This window comes from Dermacentor albipictus, chromosome 10 (genome assembly GCF_038994185.2).
Source record: "Dermacentor albipictus isolate Rhodes 1998 colony chromosome 10, USDA_Dalb.pri_finalv2, whole genome shotgun sequence".
NCBI classification, from domain to species: domain Eukaryota; kingdom Metazoa; phylum Arthropoda; class Arachnida; order Ixodida; family Ixodidae; genus Dermacentor; species Dermacentor albipictus.
This window is the reverse complement of record NC_091830.1, coordinates 30,443,656-30,468,505: the sequence shown is the minus strand read 5'-3', so window position 1 is coordinate 30,468,505 and position 24,850 is coordinate 30,443,656.

Here is a 24,850-nt window from a genome sequence, read left to right as displayed (position 1 = left end):
CCTATCGTAAACTGCTGTTCACTTCCGAGGCTCTTAAATATTACTTTAGTTTTCTGCAGAATAATTTTTAGACCACCCTTCTGTTTTGCCTCTTCCGGTCAGTAAGCATGCATTGCAATTGGTCTCCTGAGTTGCTAAGCAAGGCAATATCATCAGTGAATCGCAGGTTACTAAGGTATTCTCCATGAACTTTTATCCCCAATTCATCCCTCTCCAGGTCTCTGAATACCTCCTGTAAACACGCTGTGAATAGCCTTGGAGAGATTGTATCTCCCTGCCTAACGCCTTTCTTTATTAGGATTTTGTTGCTTTCTTTATGGAGGACTACTGTGGCTGTGGAGCCGCTATAGATATCTTTCAGTATTTTTACATATGGCTCGTCTACACCCTGATTCCGTAATGCCTCCATGACTGCTGAGGTTTCGACTGAATCAAACCCTTTTTCGTAATCAATGAAAGCTATATGTAAGGGTTGGTTATATTCCGCACATTTCTTTATCAACTGATTGGTAATGTGAATATGGTCTACTGTTGAGTATCCTTTACGGAATCCTGCCTGGTCCTTTGGTTGACAGAAGTCTAAGGTGTTCGTGATTCTATTTGCAATTGCCTTAGTAAATACCTTGTAGGCAACGGACAGTAAACTTATCAGTCTATAATTTTTCAATTATTTGGCGTCCCCTTTCGTATGAATTAGGATTATGTTAGCGTTCTTCCGAGATTCCGGTATGCTCGAGGTCATGAGGCATTGTGTATATAGGGTGGCCAGTTTTTCTAGAACAATTTGCCCACCATCCTTCAACAAATCTGCTGTTACCTGATCCTCCCCAGCTGCCTTCCGCCTTTGCGTAACTCCGCAGGCGTTCTTTACTTCTTCCGGCGTTACTTGTGGGATTTCAAATTCCTCTAGACTACTCTCTCTCTCACATTATCGTCGTCTTGCTACTGGTACTGTATAAATCTCTATAGAACTCCTCAGCCACTTGAACTGTTTCATTCATATTAGTAATGATATTGCCGGCTTTGTCTCTTAACGCATACAAACGTCTTTGGGCCCGGTAAAATGGTAGCACGCTTCGACCGCTAGCGGTAAAAATTCCATGTGTCCTCTAAACTTTAGGTATCACCGTCTGAGTTGCTCGAGGGAAACCATACGCGAACCTGTAAGCGCTAGCTGGCCCAGATAATGTCTTAAATATTATTGGGAATGATGCTCTCTGCAAAGCTGAGTGTGTTGGCAAAAGAAAAAAAACAATCCTAAGTTTTCTTTTTCTCAAGGTTCCTCTCATAACCTAAGAAAAGCACACAGACCCACATACTAATGTTTTTTTTTTGTTTTTGCCGGCAGAGTTGAAGTTATGGGCCCTATAACCTAAAACAATTCCAATGTGTTTTTATTCCAATCTCATTATGTCAAATTTGCATAACTGCAGAAACAAGCATCGGGCGGTGACCCGCAGCGTTGCCTCAACAGCCCAATCAAACGCGCTTTAGTTAATAGGAAGTCACTTTTCATTGCTTTCAAAACCGGTAACATTCCCTACATTGAGTGGTTTTAGAGCGCAGCTCTTTGGCGTCCGTTCCTGGGTTTCGCGTCGTCGTCGGCCTCGTAACCAGCTCGCCGACGAATCTGCTCCGCCGCCGCCGCGCATGCGCGCTGTCGGCTCTCCGGGCGAGGGAGGATGATGGAAGGGAGGAGGAGAGACTGTGGAGGAGGGCTGGCTACACAAATGGCTCTTTGGCGTCCGTTCCTGGGTTTCGCGTCGTTGTCGCCCTCGTAACCAGCTCGCCGACGAATCTGCTCCGCCGCCGCGCATGCGCGCTGTCGGCTCTCCGGGCGAGGGAGGATGATGGAAGGGAGGAGGAGAGACTGTGGAGGAGGGCTGGCTACACAAATGGCTCTTTGGCGTCCGTTCCTGGGTTTCGCGTCGTCGTCGGCGTTGTCGTCGGCCTCGTAACCAGCTCCGGCCCCCTTTCATCCCCCCAGCGCTAGCAGCGACCGACTGATACCGCTTTCGTGAGTCCGCTACCGCACTCACGAAAGACGTCGTGCACTTCCTGCAACTCGCATTAACCGTCCATCGATCCACACCGATGTTAGTAGTGGGGGACTTTAATGTTGACATAAAGACAAACAGCAATTTCCTAACACTTATGCGGGAGAACATCCCGTTCCTCTCGCTCGTAACGCGTCCCACGGCTGTGACAACCTCGCGAGGCACTTGTATAGATCTCGTCTTTGAGAATCAAGCATTGGTGTACCAAGTCGAACATATATCAGTCTATTTCTCCGACCACAAAGCTTCCTTCATGACTGTCAAGAACTGTTAGTGCAGTCTTTGTTAAAGGAATACGTGTGAAAAATAAAAAAAAAATTCTGTGATAGCGCATACATGTGTTGCTCGATTTCTTTGCCTCAATCTATCGAAAAGGTGAAACAGCTTATTTGCTGCGCTCAAATTTCGCATTAGGAAGTAACGTAATCGTCGGTAATTTTTTCCTTTGTAATTGGCTGCCAGGAGGCAAGGGACACGCTGAAGTGGAGACGGTTTCTATGAGGCTGAACCGTCGCACTGAATATAGATAACCGGATGAACAAGTTGGTGCCGGCGTCTGCGATTGGCCCTACTTCCCTTGCTGAGCTTGCTGTGGCGGTCGAAAATCGCGGCGGTGTGCAACGGAACGTTAAGAATGGCGCTAAAACGGATCCTCAGCAAGGAAGAGTTGGCAGAGCGAGGTCATAAACGTGTCAAAAATGCTCGAAAACGTTACACGGCCAAGCAAAAAGCTTCATTATACGCAAACGAACCCATGCTTTCCGGCTCGTGCGAGTAGCCAGTACCTGAGCGATGGGCGGCAGCCATCTTTTACTGCTTTCGGAACGAAGCAGCCTGTGGATATTCAGAAAAAGATTCAGTTTTGTTCGGCATATTAATGCATCTTTAACGCGCACACGTCACTCTTACACGGCTAGTTTTCGTGGTTTTGTGACGTCGCGTGACGTCGCGTGGCGTCGCGTGACAGGCAGGTGAAGTGGGTGCTGCCCGAAATCTTTTCACCGATCGCCGAGGGCTAATGGTGAAAAGGTGTCAAATGAGAAATAGCCATTTTTCTTCTGTTTGATCCAATCATACATTTTCTGTATGTAAGCGTCATATCAGATGGGGAGCTACCGCGGTTACAGACAACGAAGTGGGGTTCGTCCAAAAAAGTTTTTGACCAACAGCGGAGGGCTGATTGCAGAATTGGAACAGCTTTACGTTATAGGCGCCCCTTATCCACGACTGTCAAGCGCAACAACACAAATCGGCTGAACGGATGAAAGTGGGTCCTACTTTTACACAAATGATCAAAGAAAGGTCAGGGCCGAGAAAGCTATTTGTGTTTGATGAAAATTTTAGAATTGCGGCAACTTCCTCGCATATGAAAATGCACGTGCACGTGGAAATGGGCATCCGTTAAGAAGCCTGCGCTGCGCCAGAACGTCGTTCGCCGTTAGACGTTTCATTTGTTTTAACGTTATATAAACATGCGATCTTATATGCGTTACTGCTGCAGCAGCGATCATGACTTGCGCGCCCCTAAGCTCAACTTCTAGGGCGAGTTCCACAGTAAGTTGATTGGTTGGTACTGGCAGTACGAATGAAATTGGCCTGTTATTTCTTTCATTTATTCCATTGAACACGTCACGGCAGTGGCTCGTCTTGATGTACTGCAGGGCGGCGGATTAACCTTGAACACATTATGTTCGTTTAAGGAAAATGCGTGAGCGCTTCTGCATTCCAGGCCCATTGCTGCAGCAGGTCAAAAGAGCACCTATGGCACCCACCCTGTACCCAAGGGGGTTCGGAGACTGAGTGTGCCACTGATAGCTCATACTCTCAACAGTAGATTCGCTGTCTCGTAGATATTGATGTACTGATTAGATTAAAACAAATCTGTTTCGTCTGAGACAGCTGCTCGGCTTAGTAAAGACAATCACCTACAGCTCTTGCTGATGCCCTGTCTTGTTTCTGAGCGTCAAGATTCTAAATTTCACGCAATTTGACATGCTCAACTGGCACATATTTCTTTTACTTCTGCACAAACATCATTGACCCCCCTCCCCAATGCCTTGCACGCAAAAGGGATGTTCAGAAGAACATGGATGCCAAATAACCTACAGTGGTCAAAAAACGAATGCCTCAGCACGAAGCTACTGTTACGACAATAAAACTTGTCTTTCAAAATTTTTATAATCTCTTGTTATTGCGTTGGCTTCAGCCTCAGAAAACCTTGTTTGACCCCTGCTGATTAGTGAGATGCTGTACGATATGGGGGGTCAGGAAAAAACTCTAAATGACGCCATATTTCGTTCCGCCGAGCTCGGCCGCGTAAAAAACGCTGGACAAGTTGTTACTACCATGTCCCGAAGATTTCACAGCGCTTTAGCACACAAAACCGAGAAGGTACACGCATCTGGCCGATTCAGTAGCTGAAGGGAGTGGATTTTTTATACCTCTACAATGCACGCCAACTGTTGTTATCGATATAGTGGAAGGCTACAGCACGCGAACCGATGGAGACCAAGGAGGCACACAAAGTACACAGAGACAGCGCTGTGTCTGTTTATTTTATGTGCCGCCTTTGTCTTCGTCGGTTGTCGCGCTGTACCCTACCAATATGTTCAACCAACAAGACCAACTAGTTACTTTATTCTTATCGACTTCAGGCTATCCGGTGCGTTTAGAATGATTGCCTTTCTTGTTTTTCGTTGCTGCGTTCTTCGTTAATTCTTTTACTCGTAATCTGCCGGAGTTCCAGAGAAGTTGTATGCAGGTTTACGTTGAATAACATCCATCTTGGAGCTCAAACATGTAAGCCACATTGTTTAATATAAGATAGCATGGAAATTTTCGCGAATGTATACCCATCCCAGCAACTCATAGATCAAAGATGGCACAGCTGTGTAAAGTAGTTCTCAACCTCTTTGGAAGTCCTAGGGGTATGTGTGCACATTGCTCGAAATCTACCCCAGTCTGCGAACGTTCTCACTATGTCCAGTTCAACTCAATTTCTTCGTTGATACTTAAGCATTCCCCGATGTGCTTTCTACACAACGCAAAAGAAGATCTATCCACAAAAAACACTAGGATACAACTAAAAGATTTACTGCCAGGTCTTTGCAAAATGTACAGCAACAACACGTGACAGAAATTACGACAAATCGTACTTTACCCAAAGCCCTCTATACGGCATACCCTGGCAACGTATGACGCAGAAGAAAAAGAAAACAATGCGACAATATTGCGCCCAAAAACCTTCTTTTTGATACATTATGCCCTTAAATAAGGTAAATTTCTTGTCGGCGCAGGGGATTCAGACGTATGCTGCCATACGTGTCGCCCCTACGCGCAATCTCGAAAGCTTCCGTAATTTCACGTGACATTCGAATGTCATCTATGCTATAACGGTAGCAGGAGCTTCAAACCGGGAGCCTACAGGCAGTCGCGACATTACATGCCAAGGTACACTGTCACGGCTTTTGAAGAATTGTACTCGCGCGCTCTTAACCTGTCATTCAGACCTCCCCCAAGGTAAATATACCTGGCAGCGATGCTTCCATAGAAACCCGTACGTTCAAAACATGGCGGTTCATCGGCGGTTGATAAGGCTAAGTCATCTGTGTCACGATGGAACATTTCCGGTCCACGAAAATAATTAGGCTCCGGGTCCAGTAAGGGCAGAAAGGACGTCGTTTTGTTCTCAAAGGCGCGAAATTGGTTTTGGTGACCTGCCGTTGGAATGCTTCTCTGTACAGCTTGATGGGCGTTTCGAGCTTTCAACGCGGAAAACGATGCAGCAGAGAGTCAGCCGTACGGGTGTCAAAATCGCACCCCTGCAAAGAACGTACTTTTTTTTGAGGCCGAGGAAAGCTTTGTGTGGCGAGCGCTGGTCCCATGGTCAGATGCCATGCCCATCGGCCAACGCAGCCGCATCAAAACAGCTCAAATAAACAATCACCTGGTGGTCGTAACTCACTACTTTTGACTGAACAGGTTGAGAAACGATGCGACTACCCGCGCCAGCAAATTCAGACGAACCTCAACAAGCAAAACAACACCTAATGAGAGCAGCATTCCGGGCAAGTTGGTAATCCATTGCTTAAATGATATTGCGCGACATAAAAACGACACGGACGTGAAAAAAGACGACACACCAAGCGCAAAAAGCGCTTGGTGTGTCGTCTTCTTTCACGTCCATGTCGTTTTTATGTCGCGCAATATCATTTAAGCAAAACAACACAACGTTTGAAGGGGCGTATTGTAACAGATGAACTTTACGAGCGCAAAATTTCTGCCCACTTCAAGAGCTTCATTGCATTGCAAGTGATAACGGCGTCATCTCTTGTGGTGAGTACTGAAAAAGAGATATTCATTGGTAATGATGAAGCAAAAGACACTTGTCTTTTCTTGTCACACGTATTTAAAATTGATTAAGCATTTTATTTTCGTTTAACGAATCATACTGTGTCTTGCTTTAAATAAATAACGTCTTTTTGTTTTTCCCAATGTCTGTTCCCGCCTCCCATAGTCGCGCTTCAACCGCTGCTCCCATAACCGCCCTTTATTCGCAACATAACAAAGCCTCTTTTCGCACCGAAGCTTCGCTACCTATTTGAATCGACGTCGCATCTGCCAGTGTGTCCAACGTACCTTCGCTCGCACGACATTGCCACTAAGAAAACACCGCTTCCGCTCATTTGAATAAGCTTAATCGCTTGCTGCTTATACCAACAAAGTTTTTTTCATTGGCGCCTTGTACGCATGGTAGACGGCATTTTTTGGATTTAAAAGAAGCATTTATAAATTGCAACATCCCCCCTCCCCATGATTTCTTCAGCCTGCGCGCGATCGCATGAAAAATAAAAAAAGGACAGCGTTGCTGTCTTTATTCCGTGCTTTTGATGCTAGGCTCCTACGCAGGCAACGCTTGCCTTGAGATTCTTGAGATTCTCGGCAAACACTGCGTTCTCCGCCGCTGAGATTTTCGGCAACCAGAAAGAAGATTGCGCTCCTCTCAGAGATGAAAACACTTTGTATTTCTTGTAAAGGTTTGTTTGTTGCTTTTCATCTGCGAGGTCTTGGAGGCATTGCTCGGGGGCATGTGATATCAGATGGTATTAGGCGGGCGAGTGTAGGCGCCATTTCACCATCATTTCGTTTTCTAGAAATTGCCTGTCTTTCCAGTATTGATTCTACATGCTTGGAAATTACTTATTCGATTTCCAAGTTAGACATTCTGGCTTTTGCTGGGGTGGTGCCTCTTCTTTCGTGTTATTACCTGTTTATTTGTTTATTATAATTCCAACTAGCCGACGGAGGGATGCTTTACCGATTTTCCCTAGCTTCAACTTTGCACGAAACACTACACAGTTATTTGCAATCACATAGGCTCTGCTGTTTGTTGTAAAATAAGACCGGCTAAATTCGGCCTAATTGTTTATTCTTTCTTGGGGAACTCAAGCCGGAGGGGCTGCGAAAAGAATTCAGGAACAGCAATATAAATACAGATAACGCGTAATTGTGATAAATTAAATTGATACCTGTGAAGTACGAGAGCTTCGCACTACAAATTCAATTAAGGTAACAACTCCCGGCAAGCATACACAATACACAGAACGTTGCCCCGTGGACAGCGTTCCATGGGGCAACCTACAAGACAACAACTACAGAACAAAGTAAGAACTGTGTGGCAAGGAGACCCTATCGGTTATTGTCCCTTGAAAAAAATGAGTGTGCGCGTTTCGACGCGCAAATACCAGCTTACGACGGGAAGTTGGAGTTCTGTCTCCTATAATTAAGCTTCCTCTCGCATGTCGAATTTTGAGAAATATTAGGAGTGAATAAATTTAGTGAATGAATTGAGACCCTTTTGAATGAATTGCCTTGCGTGCTTGGTTTTAACGAGCCTCCTTCTCTTCGGTTACTCTAGAAACTCCGACTCTTTTGTCGACGGGCGAAAGTGAGAGCTCCGCCTTAACAACAGACCACTGTATAACCCCAGTGCGAAAACGCGGGGTAAGCTGAGCTGCAAGATCACGTGACCAGTTGTCACTTAGGCCATGCCTCTGTCCTAATGCCAAAAGGCTGACTTGCGCCGACAAATATAAAAAGAACAACAAACATTTTTCGCATGGAACAAAAAAAAAATGCTGGCTCTCCCGTAACCGAGAGTAGACGTCAGCATCGAATGGCTACCGGCAAAGCAGAATCGTTGGAGATTCTGCTTTGCCACGATATCATTATAAAGCATGCCGTAGTTGAGGACTCCTGAATAATTTGGAACGCCTAAAATTCGTTAACGTGCACCTAAATCTAAGTGCACGGGTGTGTTCACATTTCGCCCCTATAGAAATGCGGCCGCCGTGGCAGGAATTTGATGCCGTGACCTCGTGCTTAGCAGCCGCGAATACGTAATCATCACCACCACCATGAACAGCATAGTATCGTACCACGGGTGAAGGGATGGGACATGTGCGCCACGTGGTCACGACGCCTGTGTTTACTCTTCGGTACCTGTTATGGTGCTTCCTCCCAAGGTACGAACCTCCTAGTTCGTGCTCCTGAAAAGGAAGCTCCTATGGAAGCGCTCCTCCAGATTACGCTGTTTTTATCGTGTAAAACCTCGTAATATGTATTTTTTATGTGGTTGATTTCATTGTACAGCATTCCTCGAAGTATATAGTACGCAGATTATGTATGTTCAAAAGTTTAATATGGGCTTGGTGCGTACTATCCGCAGGTGTGGTCAACACTTGATTTAATCTTTTAGGGGAGAAAACATGCAGGCATAAAAAAAGATACATGTATCCTACCTGTAACATTCTTTAGACACTAAGTCACATAAAGAAACCAGTTCCCCTATTACCATGGCTACTTACGATCACTACATTGAAACTGACGCTGGCAGGCCTGGATTTGAAGGTACTGATGAGACCATCAGACGAGAATCAGTCGAGACCGAGATGCCTGGCTTCTTTTATTCTGACATGCCCGGGGAAGAGGATTTTCAGGTGTTTTAAACAGAGATGTATCTAATGTAATGCAGGATATTTTTGCTAACCGACAGCATACTGGTTGCGTACAATCCAAAGAAACAAGCAAGATATTCACATTACATATGTTCCTGTGAAATATTCAGCCGGTGCAGACTACACTTAAAAGGTACGGTGTATTTACACATTTCTGTAGTCGTGCCGGCAAGTACAACATTTGAAGAGTTTTTTATTTCAGTCTGGGGTTGTTCTGGAATGTGATGCAGTCAGCCTTCACAGAAAAAAATGCCCAAGCAACGCACAGCTTGGCACTGTCATTTTATCTTACAGCGAAGCCATTTATATGGAACCTGTGCTATCGTTTTCGGACTTCGCTAAAACTATTATCATCAACAATGGTTCGAACGTCGTCGTCTTCTTCCACAGCTGGCTTCGTTTGCCGCTCGTCGTTTAAGCGTAGAATTTCACTTCTGTTGTCGTAATGGGTACGCAAGCTTTGCTACACAGGATTCGACTCGGCGTTGCTTTCACCCGTCACTACGCACACCTCATCGGCCAATCGAACGACCCTGATTGCATACACTGCCAAATGCCCAAAACACTGCAACACGTACTTTGCGACTGCCCAGCATATATGCTGGAGCGAAGGACGTTAGACAGTTTCCTAGCCAGCGTTGGCAGACAACTACTGTCGGAGGAAGCTATCCTCGGCCCATGGACTGACACTGCAATTTCAGTGCGTGCAACAAAAGTATTGTTGAAGTTCCTGCAGGACACCAAGCTCGACGAGCGGCTCTAGCGAGGCAACTGTCTCATGTGCATAAGCACTCACCACTTCTCTTATCATCATCATCCATCCCAATACTTTCACTCCCCTTCCCTCCTCCCCAGTGCAGAGTAGCAGACTAGAGCGCACTAGCTCAGGTCGACCTCTCTTTCTTTCCTACCAATAAATTCTATTCGTACATTACTGGGGTATGAGCCATTGCTTAAGGGGAGTATGAGCCATTCATTGTATTACGTGACGGACAGATTTAATTTTAAAGCAATTTAATTTCGAAGAATGGCAAGCGGTGATGCCGCACGTATGCTCTGCTAACCAAGCAAACTCGACAAATCTAACGCAAGCGACAACAGCGGACTACGGGCATCCCGTCTCTGATGTCCTTCTCTCTATCGCAGCCGAACGTGTGCTAACATCATTAAGAAATATAAGCACAGACAGAAACTTCTTTCGCAAAAAAAAAAGAATACTGGGAGAACCACAAAAAAGCACTCCTGAAGCACGCTCACCAGGCGAAGCACGCGAAAGCGAAAGTGAGGTAAAAGAATGGTAAAACAAAAAAAAATTACAATATAGACTGCTTGGGAAGTTTGACTTGCGTGGTACAACACTCGGCGCATGTAACACAGTTTCTCTGTTCGAGTATCTTCAGGGCTGTGCCTAAACATGCCTTTCTTGCCTAAACATGCTATAATTTTTGCTATTGCGAACGCGTAGTGTGCTCATTAGGTTGATAGGGTTGACGTTGCACCGTCATGACAAGGCCAGTCAGTGGGAGAACACGTGTTTTTTTTAATACGTCTTTATTTCTGCGTTTAATAAGCCAAGCCTTGCGGCAGAAAAGGGGTGCTCTATGGGGGAGGGGGAGGAGGACCAGTGCTCTCTTCTTCCTCGAGGTGGAGTGGTCCCGAGGTCGGCTCTTCAAAGAAGTGGCCAGGCCCTTCCTTGTTCCTGAAAAAGTCCAAAAAAGCACTCCAAAGCTGGACTGAGTCCTTGAGCCCGATGTGCGATGGCGGGTCGAGCCACTCCTGCAGGGTACCAGGTCGGTTCCCCCCCAGGGAGCGTAGTTTCCTTTCTCGGACCGTGTCAAAGGCACAGCAGCTCCAGAGAAGATGTTCGGCCGTACTTCTGGCCGGGCATGCCGGGCACTTAGGGCTCGGGTATGAGTGCGGGTTGATGAGGTGTAGCCTTGCTGGGGACCGAAGCTGGCCGGTTTGGGCTCGGCGAAGAAGAACCGCCTCTATCCTGCGAAATGTGCTAGGTGGGCGTGCTTTATGAAATGTGCATAATGAGTCATGGTCGACAGCCAAGCATTCATGTTGTAGGAACGGTCGATTATATTTTTCATTCGATTTATGATTAATTATTCATCATCTTAGCCTTTCATCAAGTAATCGCTATCGATGCAGGGTTTTTCATACATTAATTGATCAATGAAAATATGTGCGAACACAAAATATATAATTTTATAGCACCTTGCTTTAAAGTTTGAGAGGTGGAACCAAACTTGAAACAGAAGTTTATCCACGTTCGATAAAGGATAATCTTTACCTTGATAAAGACTAAATATATTTTCTACTAGTGGTTTTTGAAAAGATCAACAACATATGTTATAAAACCACACCAGTGCCTGCTTAAGATACATGCCACTAGCGAATCCCTGTAAGGTGCAGCTAAACAAGAAAGAACGAAAATGGCAAACGTGAAATGTCAAGCCCAACGAGAATGCTCATGAGATTACAATATACCTGAAGGAAAAGGAAATTACTCGTTCAGTATTTCAAACCACATGCTCTTGTGTAGAGAGCGAAGTAATGTACACAGAATCGGATGTTTAGGTGAAACCGACACCTTCTCTGAATAGCCACACGACCAGTATGCGAGAATTTATGCTCGGACGCTATGGGTCTGCTGGAATCGGCGCGACATCCATCGCTACGTAAACATACATGTTCCGAACCGTCGCGCGTGCTCTGCCACTTCCTTAGTGGACAGGTTTTGGCACGACCATCAACGACTGGGTTGTTATACCGGGTGCTTCAGCAAGCAGTTTAAAAATATTTTAAGGGTTGCCTGTGGCACATAGTACAATTCTAGTTCAGGTGCTTCTCCTCTCTTAGAGCCGAACGTTACTTGCACAAAACATTGAAATGCATAATGGGATAATTAAGAACACTAATTATCTTTTAACTACTTACCTTATTGCCCCTACTGCAATTCACAAGTTCTAGCCGTGGAGATTGCAAGGCGTATCCGCTTGGAAAAAATCGTCAGGATGACCCAAGATTTGAGATGATAATTCCCTAACTTTGCGGAGAAATGCATTGGCGTTCCAGTTATCTTTTTAACAAAACGTGGGTATGCATTCAAGTACGAAAGTAACTGGAACGTCAATGCATTTCTCCGCAAAGTTGGCGAACATCTCGAAACTGGTGTCATACTGACAATTTTATGCAAGTGGATCCGCCTTGCGAACTCCGCGGCTACAAATTGAAAGTTGCAATGTGGGCCTCAAGGGAATTAGTTAAAAAGGTAAGTAGTGAATTTCTGTTAACTACACGATTATGCATTGCAATTTTTTCTCCAAGCAGTGTCCGCTGCTTCGACTAGAGCACCTCATCAACTAGAATTGTGCTGTCTGCCACCGACAACCTTTCAGAATTTCGGAAAATGTTCGCGGAAACACCCGGTATAGTATGCCTTGAATTGCGACGGTATTTGAAGGCTCCAGCTTCGGGCGGCAGGTGGCGTGTGCGATGAAGGGGAAGGGGAGAGGAAGAGAGGGAAAGTGCCAGGCCCGGCATCACTCGGGACTCGGAAATGCAGTCGAAAGTCGCTCTACCGCAGCCGCACAGTCACTGCTCGTGCCCCGCCTGTACAGTATGATTTCAAAATTTACGTACCACTCCTGTCGAGCTCTAGAAAACGATTAATCGAACGGGCGTAATGGATTAAGTTCATTAGGTGAAAGGTGGACCTCGATGAAGATTATATTGTTTTGCGAGATACGTTTAATTGATATTACGAACCCTATGTGGTTACTTCATGGCCCTCTAGCCGCTTCTAACCTAACTATTGCCCATGACAATTGTCCGCTAAACAATCGGATTCATAAAAAAACCATTAAGTTTGGATTGCCGCAGCGAGATTACATTAAAAGATTATATTGGATTATATTTCAGCATGTGGACTTGTCACATGCTCTCCTCGGCAAGAATACGAAATGAATATAAGAGGATTTCTGTTAGGCACATTTCGAGGCCGGATTACGGCTTGAAATGTTTGAGTACATGATCCGAATCGCTTATGCGGAATGTCAGAATGCAGGCACCACTAATCCCTCGTACAGCGTACAACGTACCCGGCCCGTTACTGTGCAGAAGCGCTGCGCCGTACAAATCAATAAAAGCCTCGGTATATATTGTTACGAGTGAACATTTTCTTTCTTTTGTTACAGCGTCAGCTACTATGGGCTCATTCCAGAAGCTGTTTCGGTTGGTGTTTTTCTCCGCCGCCGCCGGTGGCCACCGCAGCTGAGCGCTGAACCGTATCAAATTCGATTCTATGCACTACCCGCAAACTTTCGTCACATGCATGGGAACATCATTCGCTCCCACTTACGCGAACATTTTCATGTGACAGCAAGAACCAAACCTGCTAAATTTGTACCCTTTGAAATCCCAATCTTTACATATGCTGGCCCGTGGGAAGAATATGTCGCCTTGAAAAATACAAGGCCACTTGTCAAAACGTTGGCTCCCGCTTTTACCTTGTTCTAGTTTTGCACATGATCTTGAGTTTTCATCTCCCGCCTTCCCCGTGTTTTACCAATCTTTTGTGGAAATCATTTATGTCCTTTCTTTTTTGTAGTTTTTTTTTGGCGGTGCAATAAGTATATCATGTCAGCGAGGGGCGCAATCAACATGGTATAAGCATGACGTTAAAAGACCCTGGTACTGCCAAAGCGAATAGCTGGTTTCCTGCTTTAAAGTGAGGAAAAAAATGAAATTGGGCAAGTCAGGGAATCCGTAATACGGAGAGGCGTTTCTCTGTTAGAGTTACAAAATAGGTGCCAAAGACAAGCAAGAACGGTCAAGGACGAGCACAGAACTATAGATGGTGTGGCAGCACTTCCGAACTTTGGAGACATATTGTGGCGCCAGCTGACGTAAATATTGAGTAACCGAAGATTGGAGGGGGTGGCTTTCATCCTGTGATCAATATAAATTAGCTATGATGTTAATTTCGAATTATTATCTTATGTTCTCCCTTCCCACATACTAACCCGTGATTTTCAAGGATCTCCTGATAAAAATAGCGGCTTCAACATCTATAATATTACTCTTGTCGCGCAACATTTCCCAAGCACGATTTATAGTCCTACAGAAGCAATATTGTAGCGGTTGTCTATTGCCTAGCATATCGCCGTTACGTTAAATGCTGTATATGTGAGGCATTTGACTGTTACTAAGAAATGTTTCGAACTTAACGTACAATGCAAATTCATTGCACGCAAAAAACAATAAGATATTCTGCAGTAATATTTTGGACATGAATACGTGCCAAAACCCCAAAAGATATATGCGTTACCCATGATTCTCAGGCACCGCGGTGCCGCAATCTTCAGCCTGGTAACGCCCAGTGCAGGGCAAACGCTTCTCCCATACTGTTCCAACAACCCCGGTCATGTACACATTGTGGCCATGTCGTCCCTGAAAGCTTCCTAATCTCATCCGCCCACGTAACTTTTTGCCACCTCCTGCTACGCTTCCGTTCCCTTGGAATCCAGTCCGTAACCCTTAATGACCGTCGGTTATCTTCCCTCCTAATTACATGTCCTGCTCATTTCTTTTTCTTGATTTCAACTAAGATGTCATTAACTAGCATTTGTTCCTGCACCCAATCTGCTCTTTTCTTATCCCTTAACGTTACACCTATCATTCTTCTATCCTGTGTTCATGTAGGAGGTTGTGGCCAAGTACTGCACCAGGGTGGTCAATCCTGCTCTGGTGAGGGAGTGCGTTACCGGTTCTGGTCACCGGGATCAGGCCACACTCCAGGCCTCTTTATGTAATTTTATCAACACGTGGATTTTTTTTTATCCGGTGGAAAATTGCCGGCACCGGGATTCGAACCACGGACCTCTTGCATGCGAGGCGGGTGTTCTTCCTCTACGCCACCGCTGCACCTCGTACGTACCACGTACCCCGTTCGGCCCACGTACGGCGAGTGCTTAACCCATGCTGCACCTCCGCCGCCGGTCCACCCGGCATTGCACTATCTTGGGGTTGGCCCACGTATAGGTAGTGCTCAACGCCTGCTTCACCTCTACCGCGGGGCGACCGGCATTGCACTATCTTGGGGATCGGCCCACGTATGGGGTGTGCTTAATGCCTACTTCCCCTGCGCAATGGGTCGACCTGGCATTGCACTATCTTGGGGATCGGCCCACGTATGGAGAGTGGTTAACGCCTTCCTCACCTCCACCGCGGGTCGACCCGGCATTGCTCTACCTTGGGATTCGACCTACGTATGGGGAGTGCTTAACGCCTGCTTCACCTCCGCCTCAGATCGACCCGGCATCGCACTATGTTCAGTATCTGCTCACGTATGGGGAGTTTTTCGCTTACCACGCAAACGACATGAAAGTTTCCTTGGACGGTAGAGGTATAGAGCTTCGCTGTAAACTTTCCCATTTTTTCGCACATTTTCTTTCAAAAGAACATTATGGCATTTTGACTGTACCCTGACAAATTGACGACATTCCGTTTATTAAGTCACGCACATGCGCGCTGTCTCAAAAGGCAGAATGAAAGGACGAGAACATGGCTCGGAACGCAAAGCTGCTAGCGAAACTTGGAAGGACTCCTACAGCGCGCATGCGCAACGTACGCAATTCTTACGCCGCCTGTCCTCAAACAACTGGACTACGCTGTGGCACATGCTGCACGAAGCGTTTTGCAGTGTCTGTTCTGGGATGAAGAGGTCAGCGGCTGAGCGGGCAAGCGGTAGCGGCAAGATATTTCTATTGTTACACCACTAGACTGGACCTAGGATAGTGCCTTCTGCGCCTGCCGAACAGTGCAGTTTGGTGAGTACACTTAGAGTTTGATGGTGTTTTGAGAGTGGCGCTCACCCGAAAGCTTTAACGCTAGTTAGGGTAAATTCAATACTTATCACTTGTTGTACAACACACGGGCTCGTCGAATTGGGCAACACTGTCGCGTGCCCCGAACACATCGTTGCCGGTGAGGGAAGCGTTACCTGACAACCATCCTATGCTATTAGTTGCTCGCATAGAGCAGCGCATGTGTTTTGCGTTACATTTTAGAGGGCAGGTCTGAGGCACCCGTTCCTACGGCGAGCGTCGGCATCAGCGTTGTCCCGCGGCGTAACCCAGCGGACAACCGAAGGTTGAAAGAGCGAACAGGAAAGACGCGAGCAGGAAAGCGGAGAGGAGGGTGCAGCGTAACCGTGATGCGTAAAGCCGAGTAGGCTAGGGTTGCAGCCTACCACTCCGTCTATCTACTATCGAGGCACCCTAGAGGCACTAGACGAGGAACGAGCACGTGCTCAGTGCTAGAGGGACGCCCGACGCAAAACTTCCACGTGATCGCGTCGCGCTTGTGTGAGCTCTGCTCGAGTTGCACCAGAAGAACTACTAAGAAAAACCTGGTTAAAGAGTAGTCAAAGAAAGGTTCGCTTTAATAGGAAGCGGTGGATGGGTCCATGAAGCCAGGGATCGAGGACGAGTCACCCGTGTGGATAGTCGCCTGTCAGCTGCATTCTGCTCAGGCAAGTGACGCTGAATTCTAGCACTTCGAGCGCGCTGGAAAACGCGTGCATATGCGAGTATGTGTGAGGTTGCCGCTTTGTGTATCGCGATATTCCGCTCTTGTGGCTACACGTGCGCTTCCAGTGGCCGAAAACTAGGTGTATTTTATGGCTGCAACCCAATTTTTAAAATTAGAGCAATCTAAATTACCGCAACGTTATGTTTACCATTCGAGTGTTCGAATAGACCGCCTTTAGATACGGAGTAATTTCTGCAATTACGCGCGCAATTAGCGATGTTACGGTAATAAACTTTCTAATTATCAAGAATAGCTGGCTACAGCAAATGAGTACTTTGGGGCCCGTTCTCGATACTACCTATCCAAACGATAAAAATTTGAATAGTGGATTTCATGTGAGAGCTACGCGAACAACTAGTTCCCCTTGACAGGCACCTTGAAGCCGAAACTGGCTGGGAAAAGAGCATCTGTGTCGTCGATGTCGCCACCGTCCCGCCTTTCGTCACGTCTCCGAGGTCAACGCCGGTCCTCCCAGCGAGCAGCTTGCCTTATCTCCTTGCTGTCTGCGACGTTGACCTAGCGCTTCAATGCCGGTGGGCCCCCGAATTTCCTTCGTCATTCCATTGGGCCCCCGAAACAGCCTTTTGTCGGTGGAAGTGGACACGTGGCGCCCAACGGAATGACGAAATAAACTTGGTCAAACTTCACTTGCTAGTTAAATATTTATGCAAGCCCAACAGGTAGCCAGACAATCACTCTTAGACTGCATCGGTGGTTTTACGGACGCTTGTCAGAGACGCTTGTCAGCTCTCCCACGAATTCATTCCCGGTATGCTGCAATAAACGAGGTACGCACGTCCGCGCTGTTCAAGACTGACGCCACCTCATTTAAGTTGTGACGTCGCTTTTGGCTGTACAGTGGTTCCAACAATTACGTAGTGCGGCGTAGATAGCCGCACCATATATCCAGGTTAGCCTCCTGGACCTTTGTTCAGTTCATTACCTTTCCCCAGCACAGTCAGCAATAACTGATGCGCGTTCCGTCGAATACGTGTCAATGCTACGGGAGCGAGTGGCAGGGATTGAGTCGGTAGACTGGACCGTCGGAGAGCGGCGGTCACCGGTCACGATGCTTTGGCGAAGGCCGTAAGGCGGAAATGCGTGCGTATTTCACTGCGGTCCGTTTACAGCAAATTATGTATTAGTAGCTCATATCGGCATACATCTTCTAAGAATGCTTTGGGTTTTGCACTTATACTACGATATGCATTCGTTAGGATCTGCGTGCAATTTTTTGTAAGTCTGTAAGCATCTATGCTTTTTAGGGCCAACCTGTGCCACTGGGCGTGTGTCCGAATGGACAACTTGATGTTAGAGAGAATGGGTCATTGAGTATCCTTACGGGAGCGTGCAACACTGATTATGTGCCTGAACGAGCATGTGCGATGTGCAAGTGGGCATGTGACACTTGGTACGTGAACATTCTTGCTAATCCCTCACAATGAGTTTGGGCCAGTGGGTAGGCGTCCGGATAGACAAGCAGGACAAGAAGGCCTGAAGGGAAGCAGTCGGCCACCGAAATTGAGGGAGTCAGCTACAGTCAAGGGAGAAAGTCGGCATCAAGAGCATTCAAGGGTGGAGAACGATGTGTAAAGAATGGAATCAGAGCAGTCATTGACCAAGGAGTGCTTAACTAAAGATAAGATGCCGGTGCAATGAATCTGTAGAAGTCGGCTACACAGAAACGAAGAAATGGCCAGTGCGGTGTGTCGCTACGTTGCTTCAATGCTAATCCCATTAGCGTCTATATTCATCGAGACATGGGTTCTGCTGGAATATATTCAGGAATATTTTGCTTTCGTGTAGTAAAGAAAATATGCAGAAACTCCATTGTATTTGTGCAAATATACGTAAGCAATGTGTCATGTGTTCATCTCCACGATGTCACGCGACGTAGGGTTGTTTACAGCGATTGACGAAGCAGTAGGCGGCTGAATAAGTATACGCTTTATCGGCCTTGTAATTTGTTTCAGATCCTGATCCGGCTACTATGAACACTTATCAACCTCATCGCTTCTTAGCGGCCTTGTAGTCTCTACGGACCTTATCACATTTGCTCCGGCTATTATGAGCCTTTATCGCTAGTTAGCACCTCATCCATTCGCGTCCAATCGTTATCAGCTGCGAACAGACCCATGTAAAGCTTCATCATTCCTCAACTTCCTTATCAACTCTGCTTATCTGTTTCTTTGGCAGGACAACATACACAAGCCGGCACAACACATTCATATGGTTCAGATATAGTCGCCTTCTACAAGCGTGGGTGTTATTACCAGCGAAGGAGACACTGGCTTCTCAGCATGGAGTCCCTGGTTCGAGACTCACCACAGCCAACGCTTTTCTTAGCATATTTTATTGCATAAAACGACTATGTCGAGGCGACGTCACCATTTTTTATTTGTCCATTCGAAAACTCCCAATCATCTGCTAGTATAAAGATTAAATATCAGAAATTCACCAATTACACGCTTCTTTCCCAGTCACAAGGCATGATGGGACAGATATGATTTCTCCGGGATACTCTGCATAGAATTCTCAAGCATTAGAAGCGGCATTTTCGCGCCGTGGTTAGAGCGTCCTGCAACCTTGCATCTGCACATAATATTTCCAAGGGGACGTGAGTGCGAATCGCAGTTGTTGGGTGTAGTTTTCAATTTTTTGCGCAAACACGAGGCCGAAACCGAGGTTGATCCGGTGGCCTCAAAATAATGACGACGTCGGTTGCCATCTTAGTGACAGAGAAAACGGACAGGCGGACACAATGAACCCGGTATCAAGCTTTTCACATGGTGTCGTAGCAACACACAAAACTATTGAGAGCGCCAAACGACACGAACGACAGAGAAAAGCTACACGGACGAGAACTGACTATCAACAGGGAACTGTATTGATAGCACGGATATGAATTAGCGATGGTGCACGTGACACCAACCGAAAATGACGCTATAAAGGCATACGTAGCACGAAACGACCATATCAACAAATTCCTAAGGAAAGTTAGCAAGGAAATTGATCTACGCCTTATGAAGCAATACAGATGGACGCGCAACGCAGGTGTCCGCTGCCTCATCAATAAACCAACATGCGTAAGAGTGCTTGTGTAGCAAAATGTTGCTTTCATCTCCACTTCCTGGGCGAATAAAGTCGTTTCCTAGCTAAGGCGTTGCTGCGTTGTGTGGGCAAGTGTGGTCGGAGCTAGGTACGTACTCCGAATTCTGTGTATGTCAAACGTAGTGAAGTACAATGTCTGGGGAGTTGACAGCTTGCTACGTGGAGGCTACGTCTGATGTGGCACCACAATGGCTCGGTATTCATACTATGTGCACCAAGACCTAATGGGCCCAAACGTAACAATTTTTCTGACAATTTTGTGTATACCTCAGTGCTTAAGACACTGTACTGACGATATCAGACCAGTCTCCTGTTAGAGGTGATCAGGTTACGTCGACACGAATTATGTCATACCACAGTAACTGCGGGATTTTGCAGAGCAAACAGAATTTATTCGCTTCTACAGTATGGTGGTGGAAATAATAAATGAAGGCTACTGTCATCGCACAGCGAATGTATGATGACACATTAGGTTGAACCACAAGAAACCGCATGGTTGTCACAATACCTAAAGATAAGCTCTTCTATTACCCATAATTCCTTGGATTAAGCGTGGTACGATTGACGCGCAATCATGCTATCGCAGTCTAGTTTTCTTGGAATGAAACTGTACATGGCAACACAAAACAACATTAACAATCATGGATGGAATGGGTTGAGCCAAAAAAGGACGCGCCATCGAATTAAGCCTATTGAAGGACAATGCGGCTTAGGAGAAAAAATTAGAGCTGCAAGCGAACTAATCAAACATTCGCAAACACTCACTGTCCTTGCAGAGCCAAGCCCGTTGAAACACAATACAGTCTAGGTCAATGTATACTCGTGTTTATTTTTTTTTCTGCTACAGCACTTCTATTTTAAAGCCTTGCAAGCCAAGCTAATGGAACTAACGTGGTTCTCAACGGCCAAGGCTTGATCCTTAGTGATTGCCTGTCCACTCAAAACTCTGTAAATAGAATCCCCTGCGCTCCAGAAAGCGAATGTTAAGCGGCTTCCTGCTGTACAGTTCGACACTGCCACATTTAATGCACATTCATCGGAGTATCACCACGAGAATCGAGGCACTTTAGATCCTAGCGCTCATTGCCTAGATGGAAGGCGACTGCCAGCAAACAGCGCATGTTCTGAAGGAGGCAACTATTCCACACACTGCACAGTACACGGACACCCTGGGGCCCCCTCCGAAGTTTTGCGGGAGTGTGCAGAGAACCCCCTTGACCTGGCGATGACGAAGCCCCCTCCCCCCTCCATGAAAGGTCGTCACCAGAGTTCAGTTACCCACATCATTTAAGGTTTCGTTTGAGTTGCTCGAAAATTTCGCTTCAACCTAAGATTTTTTGGTGGCTAAATGCTTACTGCATCATTGTTGGCGGGCACGTATACTGCTCTTAATTAATATTTTCGCTTTATTTCGGCAAATACTGCCAGTAGGAGGACAAGCACATTAAAACGCCAGCGACTATTACTTCAACGTTGCTTTCTTTTTTTTAATTTCGACTATGAACACCATGCGCAAACACAATATGTGTCAATAAATCATATCCACCTTTTCTGGACATCAGGATTTAGTTCGCGTGAGCGGCACCTCGTGGTGTGCTGACCTCAAACTTTTCAAACTGGCCGTGATGACGTATTGATGAGGTCAACTAAACGAAACTAAAATAATTAAAAGCTATCTCTGCGAACTGAACTTGGCCACAACACTGGTCGCTCCGGCGTTGAGTGTTCGTGATAAAGCGTAGCCGCTCTTCAGCTAAAAAACACTTATCATCCTAAGAGCCGTTAGTCGCGACGAGCGATGATCGATTCTACTCTTTTGGTAGGCTTCCCGAAAGGGGTTCTTTCTTCTCTTTCTTAATTTGATGCTACGGAGCAAGCAATCTAGAGTTATCATTTGAAGCACTCCGCGGCAAGCTTTCGTCAGTCGGCACACATTCTTAGCATCCGAACATCGTACAACGTCCACGAGAGACCCGTCCTGGACCGCTTTTGATTTTGACCTATCGATATCATTAAGATGCCCCCACTTTTTTCCCTAGCGACTTTGATATTAGCACTCATGGGCTACTACTGCAGCTGCACGTCGAGATGTGCTTCAGTATCAAGACTATACATGGATAAGTAGGTTTTGCACCTTGACGCAAAAGTCACGACAGAAGAATTGAGCGAAACCGTCTCTGTGTCGTCGTCCATTAGCATGCTATGACCGCTCGTAATATTGCGTCACATTTACTGGCAACCGGGCCCGGTACACCCTAGGGTATGACATATACAGTACTTGCAGTTAGTTTCCAAAGTAGTCTTCTGTCATGGCTATCCACGTGCGTGAAGGAAGACCGCTATTTAAAATTATTGGCAATAATATATGTGGCACTTGTCTGTTCTCCTTATTGGTTGCCATTTCGCGGTTTCGCCTTAGTAATATAGGCGTAATACAGACTAGCAGATATGAAACGCCAGAAAGGCTACCCGCGTAATCAAAGACCTCGCGAACAACTCCTGACACATACTTTTATTCAAGAGTTGTGCAACTGCCAAGGACACCCTTAAGCAACCTTAAATGATAAATTATGGAGGTTTACGAGCCAAAACCATGATATGATTATTAGGCATGCCGCAGTCGAGGATTCCGGAATACTTTGGACCACCTAGGGCTTTTTAATGTGTACCTAAATCTAAGTACACGAGTGCTTTCGCCCCCTTCGAAATATGGCCGCCGTATTCGGGATACGATCCCGCAACCCCGTGTTTAGCAGCGCAACGCCATGGAAGCTACGCAACCACGGCGTGTGAACTTCACCCTATCGTTGCCTTTTTAGGTTATATACGACATGGGGATTTTAAGTGTACGCACCTTGAGTTCGAAGAGAGTTGCCTGTGAACAGTCCAGTTAGGGTTCATTGGCTTCGTACTTCACCCCAGGAGAGTGGTGGCTGTCCATCGACAAAACAAAGCATCAGAAATAAAATATATATATTTGTAAAAATTACTATGCAAACAGAAATCATTGCTATAGAGACAGGACACAACGCTCACAAGTAAATGGCAGCAGGTCTTTAGTTATCGTTAGTACAAAGTGCTGTCACAAAAACAAAGTCAAATGGCGAGTGCTGACGCATTTATCTCTGTCGGCCAGAACGCCTTCGTCGCCCATAAGGTCCATAAGGATATTGGAGAAACAACAATTCATAAATGTCTGCGAGATAGTGTAACATGGCAAAGCCTTACAAGGATTGCGTGGTGATGCAACACGTGACTTCGAAGACTGCTCTCTTGGCACGCCTGCAGAACAACGATTACGCTATTGCTCAAGGTTCTTAATGATACCCCGTAACCAGTAACTAAGTTATAAATCCGGCGAAGAAAAACTGCGCAAAGTGCACAGCGTTAACACGCAGCTCGCCACGCTTGCTTGAGGTGAAGTGGCAGCGGTTAGAGAAAGCACGGCATAGTACGGAGAGATATCGACAACAAACAGGAAATAAAGAAAAGCCGCTTTATGTTCTAAAAAAGTAAAGGCACAAAGTGGAATGGCTCATGAATATTTTTTCGCTGATTGTTTTTTCCCCGACCAGCAACTATTACAAAATTACTGCGCAGCGCAGCCGTATCTGAGCAACATCGTTTACTGTGGAATTTATGTCTACACCTGCATACATAACCAACATAATTGGGCCGGACGTCAAGTCGAGGTGATCAAACAGTAGGTGAAGGGAATGGCGTCGGCCTTTGTAAATCCTGCAGCTCGTAATTGAATGTATTTTTTTCCTCGTGTGTGAGCTGTTTACGTAGCCAGTCGTGTAAAGGGAAACCCCAGGGGGCTGCTATCCTCGACAGCTTCAATTTACGAAGTGAGGCAGCCGCCTACTGCGGTATGATTAGTAAGAATAGTACGTACGATGCAGGCGGTGGGAAGAATGAAAAATGACAGACCCAGAAGGGATTGAATTGACGAGGCGAGCACATGAAAAAGATAAAGAGAGAGAGAGAGAGAGAGAGAGAAATAGTCGCTTTACCAAAAATAATTTTTGTTCTTTGTTTGTCTTTCTATGAGTAAAGACTAGAGAGACCATGCCGCGTTCATCGCATTGAGGGTAGCGAAAAAAGCGGCCCTCAGAATTCTCGTTAACCCCTAGAAGCGGAACGCTTTATGAGCGGAAACTGTTTATTCAACGCGAGTTCTTTGTAAACGTGCTAAATTTATGCGCCTTAGGAGCTTTGAGGTTTTGTTTCGCGGTATGTAGAGCACGCCGTTCAACGAGCTGCCAGGGAAATTGACGGCTCAACTCCCCACCACTCTAGATTTTTCCTTCGCTCTGAGTTTTGGGCCCCGTGTGCATGAGCGCACTTGCCCGGTGATCAGTTAAATGTGCTTATAATTGGGAGGTTCCTATATGAGCACCTCCAGTCATAGCGGAAGGCCGCACTTCATTCTAATCTAGCTAACCTTCAAAAGGGATTACGTCCGCATTTTTAAACAGGTTTGCAGTGTTCTCAACCATTGAGAATGCCAGTAGCGGAAAGAAGCCGGCACGCTTATGTTGTTCTTGCTAAGGTCTGACGGTATCATCAATGATGATAAACATTTCAGTTTCAGTAATACATGCCTGACTTCCGCAAAAGGCACCATGGTAAACATGCTGTAACTTGAGGCCTCAAGCGGCAGGTATATATTTGCCGCTCGTGTGATTGTTACTACGACTTGAGTAAGTTTCAGACGCGCTCAAGGGCGTAGAACTACTCTGCAGACCTACTCATGCACTTTTTGTTGACTAATGTCCTGACTCGTGTGATGCAAGTCGTATCCATCAATGCTGGCAGGACAATGTCACGTGCAAGTTGTAAGTTGTTCATATTCTCCGCGTTAATTCTTGCTCCTAATCATTCCCAGTCTAGCAACTTCAATACTTCTAACCATACAGGGAACAGCATTAAAGAGATTGTCTTTTCTTCAGATCCATTTCTTGATCGGTGGATATTTGATTTCTTCATATGAATAATTGGAGCAGTGAAATCTCTATGAATATTTGTTAGGGTATTCACGTATGCCTTCTGCGCTCTTTT